The sequence below is a fragment of the Sus scrofa genome, chromosome 14 (genome assembly GCF_000003025.6).
Source record: "Sus scrofa isolate TJ Tabasco breed Duroc chromosome 14, Sscrofa11.1, whole genome shotgun sequence".
Lineage (NCBI taxonomy): Eukaryota > Metazoa > Chordata > Mammalia > Artiodactyla > Suidae > Sus > Sus scrofa.
The window spans coordinates 138,466,943-138,485,021 of NC_010456.5; the positions used below are offsets into that span (position 1 = coordinate 138,466,943).

The 18,079-nt window shown below is 49.8% G+C and overlaps 1 long non-coding RNA gene across 2 annotated transcripts; it reads left to right on the forward strand.

The window, feature by feature from the left end:
* Positions 2,207 to 9,654, forward strand: LOC110256832. 2 transcript variants are annotated; one of them, XR_002338848.1, is made up of 3 exons: positions 2,207 to 2,253; positions 6,353 to 6,478; positions 6,812 to 9,654. It is a non-coding gene; the product is annotated as an uncharacterized LOC110256832 (long non-coding RNA). The 2 variants fall into 2 exon arrangements; XR_002338847.1 differs by lacking the exon at positions 2,207 to 2,253 and adding an exon at positions 2,615 to 6,257.

Here is an 18,079-nt window from a genome sequence, read left to right on the forward strand (position 1 = left end):
TAGAAGATTTAGGTGATAAAATTGAGGAAACGGCCAAGAAAGTAGGACAAAATGTTAAAAGAGGGGAAAGAGGAGAGAAAAGATAAGAAGCTTAGGAGGATTAATTGAGAAGGTCTAATATTTAAATAGCAGGAATGCCACACAGAGAAAGCAAAGCAAATGAATGAAGATGGCTGAAAGTATTGTTTTTTAAAAAATGTCCTTAGACCTGTGCAAGTAATCCTACCCTAAGGCATGTCATCATGAAATTTTAGGACACCAGGAATAAAGGGAAGACTCTTTGATGCTGAACTCTATGTCCCACCCCCTGGCATGGCCAGTCCTTACCCGAATACCAGATGACAAAGCCCCCAGCCCGGAAGCCCCACTCACTGACTGTGTTTCCAGAAAACTCGGCAGTGCTTCATACCAGACAGCCAAAAGTTCTACAGTGTTCCTGCAAAGATGAGGAGGAAATAGGTCACATACAAGAAGAAGGAGAAGGAGCAGGAGAAGAGGCAGAGGAGGAGGAGGAGGAAGAGGGGGAAAGGGAGGAGGAGGAAGAGGAAGAAGAGGAAGAGGAGGAGGGGGAAAGGGAGGAGCAGGAAGAGGAAGAAGAATCAGGGTTCTTAACAGCAACATTGGAAGCTAGGTAACAAGAAAGCAATGCCTTCCAAAGTGTGAGGTAGATTACTTATGACCTAGAATTTTATACATTGCCAAGTGACTGGTTAAATGTGAGAGTAGACTCAACACTTTCAGTTATGCAAGGTCCCCAAAACTTAACTTCACATACAGCTTTCTTAGACTGTTACTGGGAAACTGAAGCCAGGGAAGAGAGGGCTCTGGGAAAGGTGCCTGCAACTAAAAAACTGGAACTGGTTAATCACCTGATGTATGACTGCATTAATAGAAGTCTTACACTTCAGGCAAAGATCTGAGGTATGAAGCAAATAAATTTAGCAAATACGATTAGACAAGTTTTTAAAAATGAGGCCATCACTAACTTCAGGAAAAACAAAAAGGTTTACAATAACATAAATGTAAATGATTCAATATTTGCAAAGTCAAAATAATGTAAATACTGAATATCACCTTCATCTCCCTCCCTCCCCACTTCCCACCCATCAAGCAACCTTCATATACATTTTACCAGGAGAGGGCCTATTCTTTTATTGAGTTAAGGGGAAAAGACAAATTCTAGAAAGGCAACTATTTGACATGCATCTTTTTCTCAAGGGAAGCACAGCTTTCCTTTTAATGAGACCCTGCATTTTGAGGGTTAGACTGAAACATCATAAATGTATTTTTTGGGGGGGGTATCAGGGCTCCTGGAGTTAGGGTTCAGATTTCAGTTGTGGCTTGATTTGTGTTTAGTTGTGGGTTTCTTGCCTTGTTATTTCAAATGGACATTTGGGCCGGATTTGCCTCTGTCCCTCAGTAATCAAGTCGTGTCCATTGTCCATTGTCCTTTCATTCATTAGGACGAGGGTCTGGCTGCTTCTCAGAAGAACAAAATAACAGTCCTGGCTGGGTGGGGGGGGGTTAATGTGACGGCTTCACGGTGTGGGGACAAGGCCCCTTCTCCCTGGTGGCTCTGCCATCTCTAGAGGCAGAATTGAGAAGCGGTTAAGAGCATAGACTCTGAAACCAGGCTGCCTGGGATAAAATCTCAAATCTGCAATTTCCTGCTTATGTTGTTTCCCAGTTTACTCATCTGGAACATGGGAACGCTGCTCATGGCTCCTCCACAAGGCTTTTGGGAGATAAGAGGCACAGAGTACTTCAAATGGTCCCTGACAGGTAGTGAGTGGCTCCTGGGGTTGTCCCTCCTCCACCGATCAGGGCGCCTGCTTAACAGATAGCTGGCAACCAGCACGGAGGGCTCTCCTTACAGTTACAGCCAGGAAATCGCCCACATCCCATGGACTGGAACTTAATCCTGTGGCCTCAGCCAGCGGCAAGGGCACAGGAAGGTGTAGTCTTCATTCTGGGCACTCAGGAGACCCCCCCCCCAAAAAAAGTCACCGAAGCAAAGGTGACAATAGGTAGGACAGTTAGTAGCCTTTGCCACCACACCTGAGTTAGACATGGGCCAAGTTCTGCATTTATGCTGTACGTGCACAGAAACAAACCTCAGAGTATTGATCGGTCAGTGCGATTATCATGTGTTTTGCAATTTGTTTGTTTTGCCTTGATTTTGCCTCAGTTTGGAGATAAATCTCTTCAGCCCTGTTCAGAACAAGACAGATGACACTCCCACGGTGGAAAAAGGTAGGAGACATCACTTACGTTTTCCTTTGGTTTTGTCGGGCCGAGTGCATTTTTTACTCTTAAGAGATGGACATGAGACTCTAGGAGACAAGCAGTCCTGGCGTTTTCAGTGCAACTCTGGGATATTGGAACTACTAAAGCAGAAATCTCATATAGAAACCTTGTACATTCATTTGCCATGACTAACTCTTCTGTCTTGTGGAATTGAAAGTTATAAGAATGGTTTTCTTTAGAGCAATATAGAAACTTTTTTTTTTTTTTTTGCAAACAGCTAAATAAAGGCTGGCAAAAACAATAGGTTCATTTTTTACTGCAGATCTTCAAATTATAGGAAACTTGTCTCTCGGCCAATTTGGGCTGGCTTGGAGCCAAAATAGATGTTTCCAATCTCATCCTTACCCTTATACTTATTGTGGGCAAGATAAAAACCCTTAATTTTAAGAACTCAAGCCAAGCATTGGGTAAGAGGCAGTGTGGCTCCCCAAACTGTGCTGGTCATGGGAAAAAAATCATATTACTTTACACTCGTTCATTTTTTTTCAGTCTCTAGAAATCAAATCCTGCGAACATGAAACTTTAAAAAAAAGTCTCAAATATTTTGATAGTCTATTATAAATCAAGTTTTAATAACTAGAGGTACGTACAAGAACAATCAATAAAGGTGAAAATACTCACTGGTTAAATATTTCTGAGCTATTGCTTTCTCTAGGTAGGTCAGCCTAAGAAAATCAGCAGACGTCTTCCCATTTCGAAGCATCAAAGACGCTGCTTCTGCTTTTAGCTGTGTCACCCTCCCCCCCTTTTTAATTAGCAAGATTTGAGATCATTTGGCCAGTTGTAACCATAAAAGGGAGTAGGGTGGTCGGATGATGTCTTATCACTTGACAAATGCGTCTTGCCGCCTCTGTCCTTGGGTACGTCATCAGCATCGTCACTCCTCTTCCTCTTCGTCACAATCCGTCATGCAGTTGTCCTTTCATTGAAATCAAAAGCTATCTCTCAATTACACAGGGATGGGTTATAAATCTGGCCACCCATCTCTCGATACGTTTGTTTCCTCATGATGACCGCAGTGGCCCTATTTTGATACACAAAAGACCAAAGTGGATTTTACCCAGTTAAAATCAAGAGTTGCAAAACTGCACAGCCTGGAAGAAAAAACAAAGCGAAATACATGTGTCCAGTTTACAAAGACAATGTGACCTTGGGTTGATGGGATAATGCAGAAGATGTCACCTCGGCGGCCTTGGAGAAGGGGACGGGAACTGCATTTCCTCCCTCGATGGGGTTAAATTTAGCAGTTGAGCTCATACCTCCAATAGGAAGAGGGAAACGCAGCAGTTGGTGGTGTTACAGGGAGTGTCACCTTTGCAGCCCAACTTGCAGCAAATGGACTTGCGTTAAGACTCTGCACATCCTGGTAATTAATCACGACTAGGCACCGCCTCGTAAGCATTAAACACACTCTAAATGGGGGAAAAATCGCTGTATTGTTACGCACGAAGATGTGATTCATTCAGTATTAACTTTCAGCCTTTATTAAAGTGGTTTTAATTCTATTTGTGTGATGTTCCCGCATTTCTGGAGAAATAAACACAGAGTTTTTTTGTTTTTTTGTTTTTTTTTCTGCTCACGGTACGTGATATGCCACTTACTCAAACTGCAAGCTGTGGGGCGTGTTGCACATGAAATGAAGATTCTTTTTTTTTTTTCTTTTTTTCTTAAGCTGATTATAAAAAGAAAAAAAAGACCATGGAGGTAAATTGTATTTCAATGAACTGTGAAAATAAAGGTGTACTGAGGGTAGCGTGGGGGCAGGTGCTGGGTGGGGGTTCAGGTGTGGGCACTCAGACCAGGATGCCCAGAGTCTAGGTGGGAGGCTGTGAGGACTCAGGTCACTGAGAGCAGATGAGAGTGAGGGCTGGGGAGGTGAGGGTGGATTCAGAACCGCTGGGAAACCCAAAGGCTGGGCCCCCTCTGAGAGGGGTAACTTCCCAGGCACCCATGGGGAGCTGGCTCATTGCCGGGAGCCCTCTCCTTGCCCTGTGGGTTTCTGAGTGGTGGATCTGGCCAAGGGCAGGATGCTGCCTCTGGGAAATGGCTCCAGAAGGGGCCCTCTCCCCGAAGGGGGAGTGCGAGCCAATCCAGCCTGAGCCAGCCCTGCAGCCCTGGGTCCCCAGCGTGGGTCTGCAGCACATGCTAAGCGCTGGCGACTGGAGGAGGGGCTGGGCACTGCTGTCCTTTGTTCTGAATCCCTCTGCATGGGACTCGCACTCCCAGCCCCTCCCACCAGAGGCCCCTGGCCCTTCAGCTGAGACCACGGCCCTGCCAGGGCCCAGAGGAAGCCCTCGGAGCCCGCCCTCCTCCTCAGAGATGTCCATGGGCCCTACGTGGCGCCAGGCTCCGTGCAGACCGCAGGGACGCTGAGATGCCTCGGCCAGGCTGGTGGGGAGCCAAGAACAATGCTCTCTGGGTTGGTTCTAAACGGCCCCTTCCCCGGCCCTTCCCTTCCCTCCCCTCCCCCGGTGACCATAAATGTTCCAGCCTTATCTATTGACGATTATAATCATACAAAGTCAGGACAGATGGGCTCTGGTCCTCAGCTCACGGCCATAAAGTTTACAAACTCTCCGTGGCCGGGGGATAAATTACCATGGCTGATACCTTGCTCGTTTACACAGAGCATCTGTCTTCGAGACGGCCACTCTTCCCTTTCAATCATCCGGCCAAAGAAGTCTTCTGTTCAACCAACCTGATTTGCTAGAACACGCAGGATCCTGGGAGATCCGAAGACCAGGCTAGAAACGGCCATAAATGATGAGGCCAAAAGGTTATTTTTGAGCACTAAAGGAAAGCCTAACTTCTCCTCGGGAGAATCCCTGGGGAGACCGACCGAGTAACTGTGTACTCCCACTGGGTTCGGCTCCATGAGAAATGGGCCCCCGATGGTTTGTTTAAAAGTGTATTGTTGAAGATAATGGTTTCAGATTAAGTTTTTAGGCTCCGCGATCACCGCTGTTGTTCTGCGGACTAATTATGTCTACCTTAGGTTCCCTAATGTGGGCCAATCAAGTTCGCCATGTGGGATTGATATTTCTAGTGGTTGTTTTCTTAGATTCCCCCCAACAAGGGTACCAGAGGGTATTGTGTAACCGTATAGAAAAGGAATGATTAATTCAAAGTTCAGGTGCAAGATGGGGTCAGAAAAGAAAGGTTCCTGGATAGAGTGAGCATTTCAAGAGGCATTTGTGGCTTGAAACATCATTTTATGATGCATTTTCTATTTTGTTTTCCGGGGAAGTCTGAAGGCTGACACGCACGTGATCGCAGTGTTTGGCGCCATGCTCCGTGATGGGCTTTTCATAAAAATTAGCTGACATTGTCATGAGCACACAAGGAAATTTATAGCTTTCATACTGGACTGCCATTCCCAGAGCAATTTCCAATCACTTGGGCTTTTTATTAAGTTTATTGTTCTTTTATTGTTCAGTGGAGTGTAAGCAGTGAGATTACAAATAACTAGAAGTTCCACTGGGTATGAAGGCGAGCTCGTAGAATTAGGAGAGAAGCAAGTGAAGGAAGGCAAACATTAATTTGAATCACCGGTGATATGAAACACCACCAATGGACGTTTCTTGTCACCTGCTTATACACAGAAGTCAGAAAACTGACATTCCATTCACATTAAAGTTTTCCCAGAAAAACCTCCAAGAAGTCTTTGTGCTGAAACTTGGTAGTGCACGTATTACTTTGCAAGGTGAGACAAGGGCATCTTTTTGCCCCTCTTCCGAGTTCCTTTTCAGTTGGTTGGTACTATTGTTTTCTTCTTGCTGCCCCCACCCCGCCAGGTGTGTCATGATGGCATTGTGAACATTCCCTTCCAAACGCTGGTGAGAAAGCTCGAGTGGCCGGCGTGCCGGCGAGTCCCACTTCTGGAAACAAAGCGACCAATGGGAGACTAACCAACTTTCTTCCAAAGCTTGAATCTAGAACCATAATCACAGGTCCACCTAAATTTCCATTCCATCCGTATTTTCCCCCAAAGGGATGGTCCCATTGGTCACTACAGTTTTAATGTCTTTTTTGTTTTCTTTTTCAGGTGTTGATTGGAAGTTGTTATTTAAGGCTTGTTGAGATGAGAACAGAGGTGACTCAAAGGAAGGGGACGTTGTGCCTCAAGGCCCCTCTCAGATCTCAGCATGCATGAAGTCTCTGTGTTACGCAGGTGACCTTTTAATATTAATGGCCACCAGTGTGCAGACACTGCGGCTTGCTGATTTTCCCCGGTACTTGTTAACAAATTCCAGCTTCGAGTCCAGCTCCAAGTGGTCGATCAAAAATAGCCTCAAACAATCACTTCAACATTTTACCCACCTTGTCCCAGCCTCCCTTCTGGTGAAAAGCAGTCATGAAACCTGATTCTGGCCAATGAGATTTAAGAAAAATGTGTTTTGGGGTGGGGAAAGGGGTTGTTTCTGGGACAGCTTGACTTTCCTACAAGGGACCAAACGTCGCTCTCATAACTCTTTTCCCCCTTCCTCATCTTTTTCCGTTTCAGACCTAGGCTCTGTGCAGCCACCCTGCCACCACGAGGCAAGGAGATGCAGGACGTAGGCTGATGCACCGAGAACGGAGACTGGAAAGACTTGGCCGTACCACTTGGCATTGCTCAGCAAGGGGACTAACGCTCACCTCCCTGCCAGGTTTTTTCGCGAAAACCAAACCTCTGTCCCAGGCTGACCATCATTCGTGGGTGTGCTACAGAGCCAGACTCACTTGGGAAGTATGCTCAAACACAGATTCCCAGGCCCCAGCCCCAGAAATTCCCACTCAGGATGTTTGCAACTGGGCCCGGAGTCAGCACTTCAAACAACCATCTCAGGTGTCTTTATGCACAATACCCTGACCTAGATCGCAGCAGAGACAGGATGAAGGGGAACCATTCAGCTGGGGCAACATGAGCCGACTGTGTGTCTCCCACCTGCCTGCCGCTCTCTAGGCAGCCAAGTAGCACCTGCAGCGCTTGAGACCCAGGTTCAGAGCAGGAGGAAATAAAACGGTTTCCGTCCAGGGTGAGGGGCGGGCCAGAGAGTTCCGTGTCCCTGCTCATCCCTCTTCTTAGTCCTGGCAGTGACCCCACAGGGTCATCCCAAGGGGCTGGTGAACGTGGGGCCCCAGAGGACATTCCCCTTCACCCTGCCCCCTACCCCCAGCCATCGAGCCCCAAGAAGCCCGGCCGACTCCATCCAGTGAGAAGCAGTCGCGGCTCCTGAATTCCAGACAGGACCTCCCAAGTGTTGCAGCCTGACTACCTCAGCGGCTTGGGAAGTGGTTTTCGAAGCTGTCTGGCCTCCCCTTTGCAGAGAAGAGGAAGAGGGACCGTGCCGGCTCAGGGAGGGCTGGAGGTAGGAGGCGACCTGGGGAGCCGCCCTTGGTCTCTGCAGTCAGGGCTCGAGGCCAGAGGAGGAGGACCAGACAAGCCCTGACTGCAGGAGGCCCACTTACCATGTGTCAGACGGCCACAGGCTTCGAGGATTACCTGAATGCGGCTTTCTTTAAACCCACACCTTTGACTTACAGTAAAAACTGACATTCAGTGTATGAAAGAATAAGTATATTCTTGGGATATATACGAGCAAACCCCAAGGAGACCCTAATTAGCAGAGCTGGGTGCATCTGCAGCTGGGGCACAACCCTATCAAAATGGCCCTATGTAAGCAAGTGGCTCCGTGCTCTCACTGGACAGCGGACAGCCCTTTCTCCAGGAACGGAGGCCTGGCCCCGGGGCGGGTGGACTGTCCTCCCACCCCTGCTCTAGCCTGCAGCCCCCGGAGCATTATTCCAGACCCACAGGAGTGGACGCTCGTGGGAGGTGGGACGCCGCCTTCTTTACCCTGTGCCCTCCGCGGGCAGAGTGGGCTGCAGGTTCCTGCGGGCCGAGGGAGGGCGGACACCACGGGCGAGTGGGTAGAAGACTTTGTAGCAGCATAGAAATCACCTCTCACCCACCCGGACCTTCCAGGACCCCCAAAGCACAGGCTCTGTTTCCCTCATTTGTCTCGAGACAGGGCAGCCGTTCTGTGCAGATGCTGCGGCCTCCGGAGTACTGGCGTGGCTTCTCCCCATGACCACGGCATCGCCTTCCTTGAGGACCTGCCGACGCTCCGGGCCAGCCCGTGTGTCCAGGAGGGAGGGCACAGTCAGGGTCCTGGGAGCCGGTCGCTTCTCCTGGAGGCTCTGACCCCACTGCTCCCCCCGCCACAGGGCCCGGCCTGGGGAAGCAAACAGTTGGTGCTTGATGACGACTCATGATTGACCCACGTGAATAATCACTGAGGCACGTTTTCATAAGCGAGTAGACCCTCACCCACTTCCAAGGAGACGCTTACGAACCACAAGTGTGAAGAGAGAGAGGAGGTCCCTTGTCTCACTGAGGTTTTCACCATTTCCAGAAAACAGCTCCTTCTCCGTCTCAGCTCCTTCTGAAGACGGCCAGCTCTACCTGTCCCTCCAGGTTCCCCGCCAGCATCTGAGATTCCACACCTGGATGGGAGCTGGGGACGCACCTCTGCCTAACCAGGGACTCCTTCCGTGCCCGGCCTCGCCCGGCTCGCCGTCCGCATCCTCCCCCAGCCAGCCCCCCTCTGCCTCATGGCACGTGGTCGAGGCCTGTCTCTGCTGCTCTCCCATCAGACGCTGCCCTGGATCCCGGGTGGAACCTTCATGCGGCCCCACCGCGTGTCAAAACCAGAGAAAGCTCCTTACCCACACGCCCAGGACACCCTCGTGCTGTCCAACTGTCCAGCCGGCCTCCTCTCCCCAACCACTCCACCTGGGTCTGGCGAACTCGCCACATCCCAGCGGCCTCACGCAGACACACCACGACTTTGGACAACGGGTACTGGCACCTTCTTGGCGAACCTTCCCTCCCCCCATGACCTTCGACCTGGCATCTCTCCAGCCCTCTAAGGCCCTTCCCTTCCTCTTTCCTGATCTTCCCACCAGAGGGAATGTTCTCCCTCCCCTGAACCCCACATGCTGCCGAGAATCTGTATGCCACCCCAGCTCCTCCATCTCCCACTCGCCGCATCGGCAGCTCCTCCACGCCAGGCGCTGTGAATTATCAACTGGGTCACGAGCCCCTGGAGGACAGAAGCTCTCACTTATTCCTCATTATACTTCCCTGGGCCTGGCCGGGTGCCTGGTTTACAGGAGGTTTTCCAAAACTGTTCTCTGGAATAAAATTGAATTGAATACAGGAGAGGTTGTATTTAACGAGATAGCATTTGTAAAATGTTCACCAAAATAACTCAGAGTAGAGTCCCCTGGTGGATCAGTGGGCTAAGGACCAGGCGTTGTCACTGCAGTGACACAGGTTACTGCTGTGGCACAGGTCACTGCTGTGACACAGGTTGCTGCTGTGGTGCGGGTTCAATCCCTGGCCCAGGAACTTCTGTATGCCATGGGTTCAGCCAAAAAAAAAAAAAAAAAAAAACTAATCATTGTTTCCATTCCATGTTTCAGGGTTAAAATCTCAGATAAAAGGATTCCCTGACTGTTTGGAAGACACGATTCCCTTTGCAGAAGCAGGGCTGGCAGGTGCTCTTGCCTCCTGTTGTCACCGCCTCCTGCCCTGGGCGGCCCCAGCCTCCAGCCCCCAGGGCTAACTTCTCTGCCACCCGCAGGCAGTCTTTAGCCTCTGGGCCTGGGAAGCCGGGCTGGGGCCAGCCCTGGAGGCAGCGAGGGAAGCCCACCCATTTTGCATCGGTGCAAACCAGAGCGCTAGCAGCAATATTCATCTTAATTTTCTCTTTAAACCCTTGAGTTGCATTCTAGCTTCCATTGTGCTAGTGACAGACAAATGCCTTGCAATAAATCAAAGTTAGGGTGACTGATACACTAAACACCTTTGCTTAATGATGTGATTGTTTCTTATCTGCAAAGTAATGTCACTTATGGCTTTGCTATTTATAGTCAATGTAGTGTTAGACTATTTTATGCCCCTGATGCCTCTGTGGCCAGCCCATTAGCTGTGATTATGGACCAAAGGGGATACAGCCACTGAAAGCTTGGAAGGAGAAGCCTTCGGAGTGTTACAGCGTCTCCAGCTATGAAAACTGGCTCCTGGTACACACACCCTGTGCCTCCCAGGCTCGGGCGAGTAGCAAGACGCAGGCTGATACTGCCTGTCGGTGTTCCAGTGAGCGTCTCCGGGACAGCGTGATAGATATTAAATGTTAAAAACAAAACAAAAGCAAGGGGCTGTCTCCCTCTCCAGTGCAGTCCCCAGCCCAGCAGGGCTCAGGCAGGTGCAAAGAACAGCAGAGGGGCAGCCGTGCGGGCAAGTCTCCCGTCGGGCTGGCCCTGACTCTGCCATTCATTCATTATTTGCTAGGCGTTGCCCAAACTATTCTCTTTGAACAGGGTGTCGGTGGGAGAGCAGAGTCCACCTGGGTCTCCCGCCTCTGCTCTGTCCCTGCAGTGAGAGGTTTCTCTGCCAACATCAAAGGCGCCCCCCAGGGTGGCACCAGGGCCCGCGCTCCTGGGCAGCCGCCTGCTCCTCCCACCCCAGGCTCCTGGCCTGGTACTTCTGCACAGGTCCTGCAGCCTCCCCTCCCCACTAGACTCCAGATCCAAACAGCATTGAGCCCAGAATCCCTGGCCACTCTGGAGGAAAGGGCAGGAGAAGCCGGCAGCCTGTTGGTAGCGTTGGAGAAATCCTCTCACGAATGCTTGATACCTCGGGGACAGCGAGGGGTGTTTGAAACCATGCCAGGCACTTTCCCACGGCCCTTAGGCGCTCTAGGAGCACTTCCTTCATTTGACAGGTAGCGACAATAGCAGGTAGAACTGTGTCCAAGAGCGTTCACGTCCTAACCCCCAGTTCCTGTGAGTGACTTCATTTGGAAATCGCACCTTTGCTGACCAAGTTCAGATGAGCCCACACTGGATTCGGGTGGACCTGCTGCGAGGGCTCATCTCCCCCTTCAAAGAGGGAGAATTAGGAGACAGACACATCATGTGGAGGCTGGAAAGTCGGCCGCATGAGGGGCGCGGCTTGGAGTGAAGTGTCTATAAGACTGTGATGCCAGCGATTGCCAGAAGTCACCAGAAGCTGGGAGAAGAGCCTGGAGCAGATTCTCCCTCTGAGCCTCCTCCAGAGGGAACGCACCCTGCCAACACCTTGATGTTGCACTCCCGGCCTCAGGACTCTCAGAGGACAATTGCTCTAAGCCACCCAGCGGGTGGCGTACCGCTATGGCAGCCGTGGGAAACTAGTCCAGGGACCGAGGGCCTGCACCGGGCAGTGGACAGGCCCCAGAGCAAGCCCTCCGCTGGGAGTAACGTGGTGAGCCTCCTGCACTGGCCAGTCAGCCCTCAGGGGCTTCCATTCAGTGGTGGAAGGACTTCTGAGAACTTGGGCGTCAGAACACAGGTGGTTAAAACAAAGTCCTTGCAGATAAAAGTAAGAGAAGAAAAGAAAGGAAGAACCCACGCACGTGTCTGCTGTGAATGCGTGTTTCTGTTGTGGTGTTTTCTGTCCTGGACTTCTGTGTGCACCACGCCAGCCGCTGTCCTTCGATGTTTGCGCAAGAAGGATTTCTGTGTTTCTCTCGGGTAGTCATCACCAACCATAGTGTGTTCAATCCATCCGGCCAAGCACGTGTCTCGAGCATGTGGAATCTGATTCCCTGCCCACTGTGCTGTCCTCTGCCCGGGCCGCTGGGGACATGAGCCACACTTCCCAGTCGTGGCCCCTTCTGCCACTGGCCGTTTGTTTCCCTACACACATCATCTGAGTCAGGAGGCATTTGGACCGCAGACATAGGAACCAGCGAAAAGCAGCTCACTGATGAAGCTCTGACTGCCCCTTGTGTCCCCTAGAAGGAGGCAGGTGAAGAGCAGATCTGGGGGCGGGGAGTCAGGCACTCAGCGCCCCCCCCACGGAGCCTGGGCCCCACCCCAACCCTCCCGTTCAGCACCCTCAGATGGCAAGTCCCTGGCTGCTATAAAGAGAAGGAGGGAGAGAGATGGGGACGTGACCATCGGTGACATATTTCGGTTTAGCTTAGAGATCCTCATTTCACAGTAAATAACGAGTCGTAACTTATTAAGGAGAATTCGGGGAAGTAAAGCAGAGAATGATTGTGGGTGGTATCCGTACGACCCATAATAATAATAAAATGGAATTTTATAAGCTGCAGATGCAGAAATCACTCATCATTATCAAAATTACCTTAAAAACCCCAGCATGGCTTCTGGGACAGCGTTCAAGGGTGTCTCTTGTTAGCGACTGCCCCCACCCCCCACGATTCAGAAGTACCTGTGAACTTCTGAATGAAGTGAAATCAGCAAGGATGAGTACTGGATCGGGCTGTTTGGGCACCACTTAAAGAAGGAAATCTAGGGTACTTTCGTATCCTCTCTTACGAAAATCACAAATGCTATGAACTGTTAAACCCTTAAACCAAATGTGATGTTTCCAAGGTCTTGACACTAATAGGAACCTTTTCATTAAAAAGTAAGCTGGTGGGAAGGCTTGTAAAATTCTGTGAAATCCAAAAAAAAAAAAAAAAAAAGATGTTTTAAACATGCGGGGACACTTTGGAGGCAGGAGAAAAAAGAGACTGTGCAATGGTCATCGCTCTACTCCACTTGAATGTTTTTGAATGTAGAGGGGTTTTTTAATCCCGTGGTGGAGGAAGTTTGATTTATCGCTGATTGTGTAGTGGTAACAAATGGCGAGGCCAGCGCCGTAAACCCTACTCCAGCATGTGTTTTATTTGGGGGATATCTTCCCGCTTCTGGTGGAAAAATAGGAATAAATTAAATACAATTGCAGCGGACTACTTTATGCCGGCTCGAGAGTGCTCGTGGGCGATGTTGGACCCGTCACAGACCGATTCTTCAAAGGGGGACGCGCAGGGCGTGTTCATCCTTCTAAGTGTCCTCAGGGCTAAGCTCACCACTCGGGTGCTTCTTCCAGTTGAGGCCCGAATTAGCAAGTGTTCTTCAAGAGTTTCTGTTATTTGGCTAAGAAATGGCTCCCTTTCGAACGAACGAACGTGCTTTCTTCAACCTTTCAATGTCAGTTATCGTTTTTAAAGCAGCTTGACCTGGAAGCATGCAGCTCAAATTGTGGGGACTGTTAATGACACTTTTATTGGGCAGGACGCTTATGGTTCACGTTTTGAGGTCTGTATGTAATTGATCTTTCTCCCCTACATGAGAAACACAGCAATAAGCTGGTTGCAGCGCCACATTATAGACAGAGAGAAATAATAATGATGTCACCTTGAGATTCGAAGATCGTGGAATAGTAATAGCCTCCCAGCTCATTTCTCCCAACTGTGATGACCCCTCCAATACTAAATCTTAACAGTCTCAGCATTATTTTTGAATTATTCATGCTAGCCTTTTCCTTCACGACAAAATCAAGGAAAACGAATGCATCATGCTCTGTCAGCTCCACAGGTATTTTGGCAAAAATATAAAATGTTATTTGGCATCACAAAAAGGGGGGGGGTGCTACCAGAGGACAAGCAGCCTGCTTACCTTGAACAGAAACACACACACAAACAAAACACACCAATAATCTTTTGGGAAGAAAAGGAGCGAGTGCCTATTCTGAATCGATTCTGAAGCAATTATTGGTGAATCGTGGTCGGGTTATCTGGAGGGTGAGATGCCTATGGCTTTAAATAACAAGGGCATAAGAAGAGGAGAGTCTATCTGCAGCCCAGCCCCCAAATTGTACCGGTAAGTTAGCAACATTAAGAAAGTTGTGCTCGGCTCTATCCTGGACAGTTTTAGCCCATGAACGTAAAGCTTTTGCTTTTAAAATATCAAATCAGCATATATTTCTTATTCTAATTCCAATTATGTAGAGATAGCAGCTTGGCAGCTCTCCTAGTTTGGCCAGCCTGGAGGACACGGGAGCGCCACGGTTTTATTCCAGTGATGGATCTCATAAAAAGCGCGCGTGTGGGAATAAAATAAAATGCACGTAAATGTAAACTCAGGCGGGGACCTGATCCATCTGCAGCTCTTGCCCTTTAAGTTCATGATAAAAAACAAATGTCAAGCTTTCAGAAGACAGGAGGATCCCCGGCTTTGCAGGGCGGTGTTCGCTGTCGCACAGACTGTATTAATTTAGTGTGGCATCAATAACCTTGAAATCAGGATTTTGCACGAAAAACCCAGGTTTATGTTTATTCAGAGACCAAAGAAAAAAGGCAACTTTATTTAAAGGCGCCCTCCATGGCGAGTGGGTGAGTGTAGCCCACCACTGTAGATTTTTGGAGCCGCTCGCTGGCTTCCATGGCAACGGATACTTAAGAGAATGAGGACCTGGAGATGTTCCTTAAAGAGTCTTTTCATTTTGCATATAATTCTAATTATAGATGTGATTTGCTCATCCAGCCAGGTAGACTACACCTGCAGAAAGCGCAGGGTCGGTCGGCGACTCCCCTGCCTCACCCGCCCCGCAGGGGGGCTGAGGGACAGAAGGGGCTTTGTTCTCATTAGCAAAATTCATTTTCTTCCTGATAAGGAGAGAAATAAAAACCACGCATTCTCCCCCACAGACTCTGAGTGCAAGCCTCTGGGTGACGAGACAACCGCGGTTCTGCCCCAGAGCGGGCTGCGCTGCGCTCCCGCTCTGATGATGGAACCTGCAGTCGCCTCCTCCCACCTGCCGGCAGTCAGGTCAGCAGGAGGGCTGGTGGAATCGAAGCCATCAAGGACTGAAGTTCCTTTGGAGGCGCTTTCCTGCTAAGTACGGTCCATGCTGTTGCAGTTCTCTAAAACTTAGGGCAACAGCCAGTCATGGACGAAACGACTGCTGTCCGTCTCCTCCATCCCCTCCGAAGAAAGGAAAGAAAGGAAAAGACAAGACAGAGAGAGTTCCCCTCTATCTCCCGAGGGGCCAACCAGGCCGTCCGCGGGGGGGGACTTGCTTGCTCGGGGAAAAGTTACGTGCTGCTCCTCATCCTGTTTCAGAGGTGGCCTGAACTGGAGCCCCACTCAGCCTTTGGCTGGAAAAGCCCAGTCGTGGGAGCCGAGGCTGGCTCCAAGGGGAGATCAAAGGTGTGTGCTTACCTGGAGCTGAAGACCTCTGGCTGCTTTTGCCCCCCAGGGCCTGGGGAAGGAGATGGGCCCTGCCCCCTTGCAGTGGCCTGCAGCTGGAATTGCCAGATACGATCCGAAGGTCCAGGTACTTCTGCAATTTCAGATAAATGGTACGGATGATGTTGGGGGCATATTTGTACTAAAAAATCATGTTGTTCATCTGAAATGCAAATTTTACTGAGCATCTGCGATTTTTATTTGCTCAGTTGGGCAATGCTAGGAGATCACAGCAGGAGGTGAGATGGGGCGGCTAGCTGGGGCCTGGGTCTGAGCCCTTCGGCTCTGCCCTCGCTGGGAAGGTCCTGGGGTGAGCCTTCTCCCAAATTCTAATCTCTCTACACCAAGGGAACTGGCAAGTAGGTTGTAAGTGACTTCTTCCCCTGGCTGTTCCATTGCTCAAGGCCAGGGGCTCTCCGCCACTTAGCGGGCCAAACCTCCATTCTGGGGTCTGGCATGGAAGCACCTCAGGAAGGTGGGACCAAAGGGTAGCAGCCTGAGGGTCAGACCAGGCACCCACCTGGGCTCTCTCCTGGAAACCTGCAAAAGCCAAGTCCAAACTTCCGTGTTCTCTGGGCTTTTCAGTCCTTATTTGCTCCAGAGGATGTCGGACTAGCCCAGGGCTTTGCAAACAACACTGCCCACCCACCCCCAGAGCCTGTGTCTGTTTGTATGTGGGACTTCAAATTCCCTCTGCAGACAGGGTTCTTCCGCTCCCAGGACTGTTGGAACCCACTGGACTAAGGGACCCCACACACCCTCTCAGCCCCTCCTGCTTGCATTGCTCAGTTCCTCACTGAAGAAGGCCTTTTGCTCCCTTTCACCCCTTCAATAGATATGTATTAAGCGTGAACATAGGCTAGGATGCCCCAGTGAAGAAAGCAGACAAAAATCTTTGCCCACAGATCTTCTCTTTAAGCGCGGATGGTCAGGAAGCACAGGTCACGACTGAGTTACTAAGTTGACTGTAGGGCCCTTTAGAAGCTGAACCCAGCTACTGCAGGTGTGGGTGGATGGGTGGTTCAGGAAGAGGGGACTAGAGAGGGGAGTGTGCAACTGAAAGCAGGTGCCAGGCAGAACCTCTGAAGGAAGGTGGAATCTGAGCTGAGATGTGAAGCAGGTGAGCGTTAGCCAAGGTGCTACAGGGGACAGCATTCAGACAGAGGGAACAGTCAATGCTGGAGTCGTGAAGCATTCTGGGGAAGTGAGGGGCTATGGTCAGAGCGGTTGAAGGTTAGCAGCAGGACATGGAAGGAGAGGGAGAGGAGTGGAGCGGGAGGGGGAGCACGGAGAGGATGCTGAGCCTGGGAGCTGGGAGCTGGCTCCCTTAAAGGTCCTCTCTGGCTGCCGTGCTGAGAAATGGGTGCAAAGAATGGAGGCCAGGAGGCCAGTTCCCTGTGACCAGCAACAGAGGGTGGGGGACTTGGGTTGACTGTGGATAGATCAGAAGCTCCAGCCAGCAGGTGTGCTGCCCCATCAAATGAGAGGACTTGGGGAGGACCTCCAGATACCTGCCCTGGCCTCCCGCAGGCAGTCCTGCCCTCACACCTGGGGCCTGGAGCCAGAGTCTAATGCGAGGGCCCCAGACCCCATGCCTAAATATTGGGAAGTCTACATCAAGCTGGCAAATTGCTAAATACTTTCTCTCCTCCTGCTTTCATGACGATGAAATAGAAAAATGTGTGAAAAGCTATGGTTTTTGATGTGGTTGAAAGTTGGCAAAATGTCACTGAATCACTACTTACGCCCCATGTCTGGGGTCCTGTTCACGGACAGGCCGTGTGTGCATGAGCGGAGAAATGAAGACATCTGCAACTCATACATTTGCATGGACTTTCCCCCTATTACTTATCTTGCCTCGGTTTAGTATAATCATTATTCGAGTTGTGTGATCCAGATTTTCACGGTTTGTCCTCCAGCACCATTAACGAAAGAAAGAACCGAAAACTAAGCTGTCCTCAAGTGTATGAAAGGTGAATGTATTTTTTTCAAAAGTGGAGACTGAGGGTAAAAAATTAATTTATTTTTCATGATTTAAAAAATTATTTTGCTTCTAAACATTCAAAATTAGCTATTAACATTAAAAGGCCAAATATTTTATTTTATTTATTTTTATTTATTTTTTTTGTCTTGATTGCCATTTCTAGGGCCACTCCTGCGGCATACGGAAGTTCCCAGGCTAGGGGTCGAATCGGAGCTGCAGCTGCAGGCCTACGCCAGAGCCACAGCAATGCAGGATCCGAGCCGCGTCTGCGACCTACACCACGGCTCATGGCAACGCTGGATCCTTAACCCACTGAGCAAGGCCAGGGATTGAACCCACAACCTCATGGTTCCCAGTTGGATTTGTTAACCACTGAGCCACGATGGGAACTCCCAAACATTTTAATCATTGAATGAAACTTAAAGCTAAAATTGTAATTTACATTTTTGAAAGCTTAATTAAAATGTGAAATACTTTGATAAAAATGAAACCATGGCTCTCCCAGGCATTGTTTGCCCAGTTGCCAGCGTAAAGAAATGGTATTTTGGAGTTCCCTGGCGGTACGGCAGGTTAAGGATCCATCACCGTCACTGCTGAGGCTTGGGTCACTGCTGTGGCTCAGTTCAGTCCCTGGTTGGGAACTTCTGCGTGCCATAAGTGTGGACAAAAAAGAAAAAACGGAAACGGCATTTCACATCATGTAGGTTCCACCTA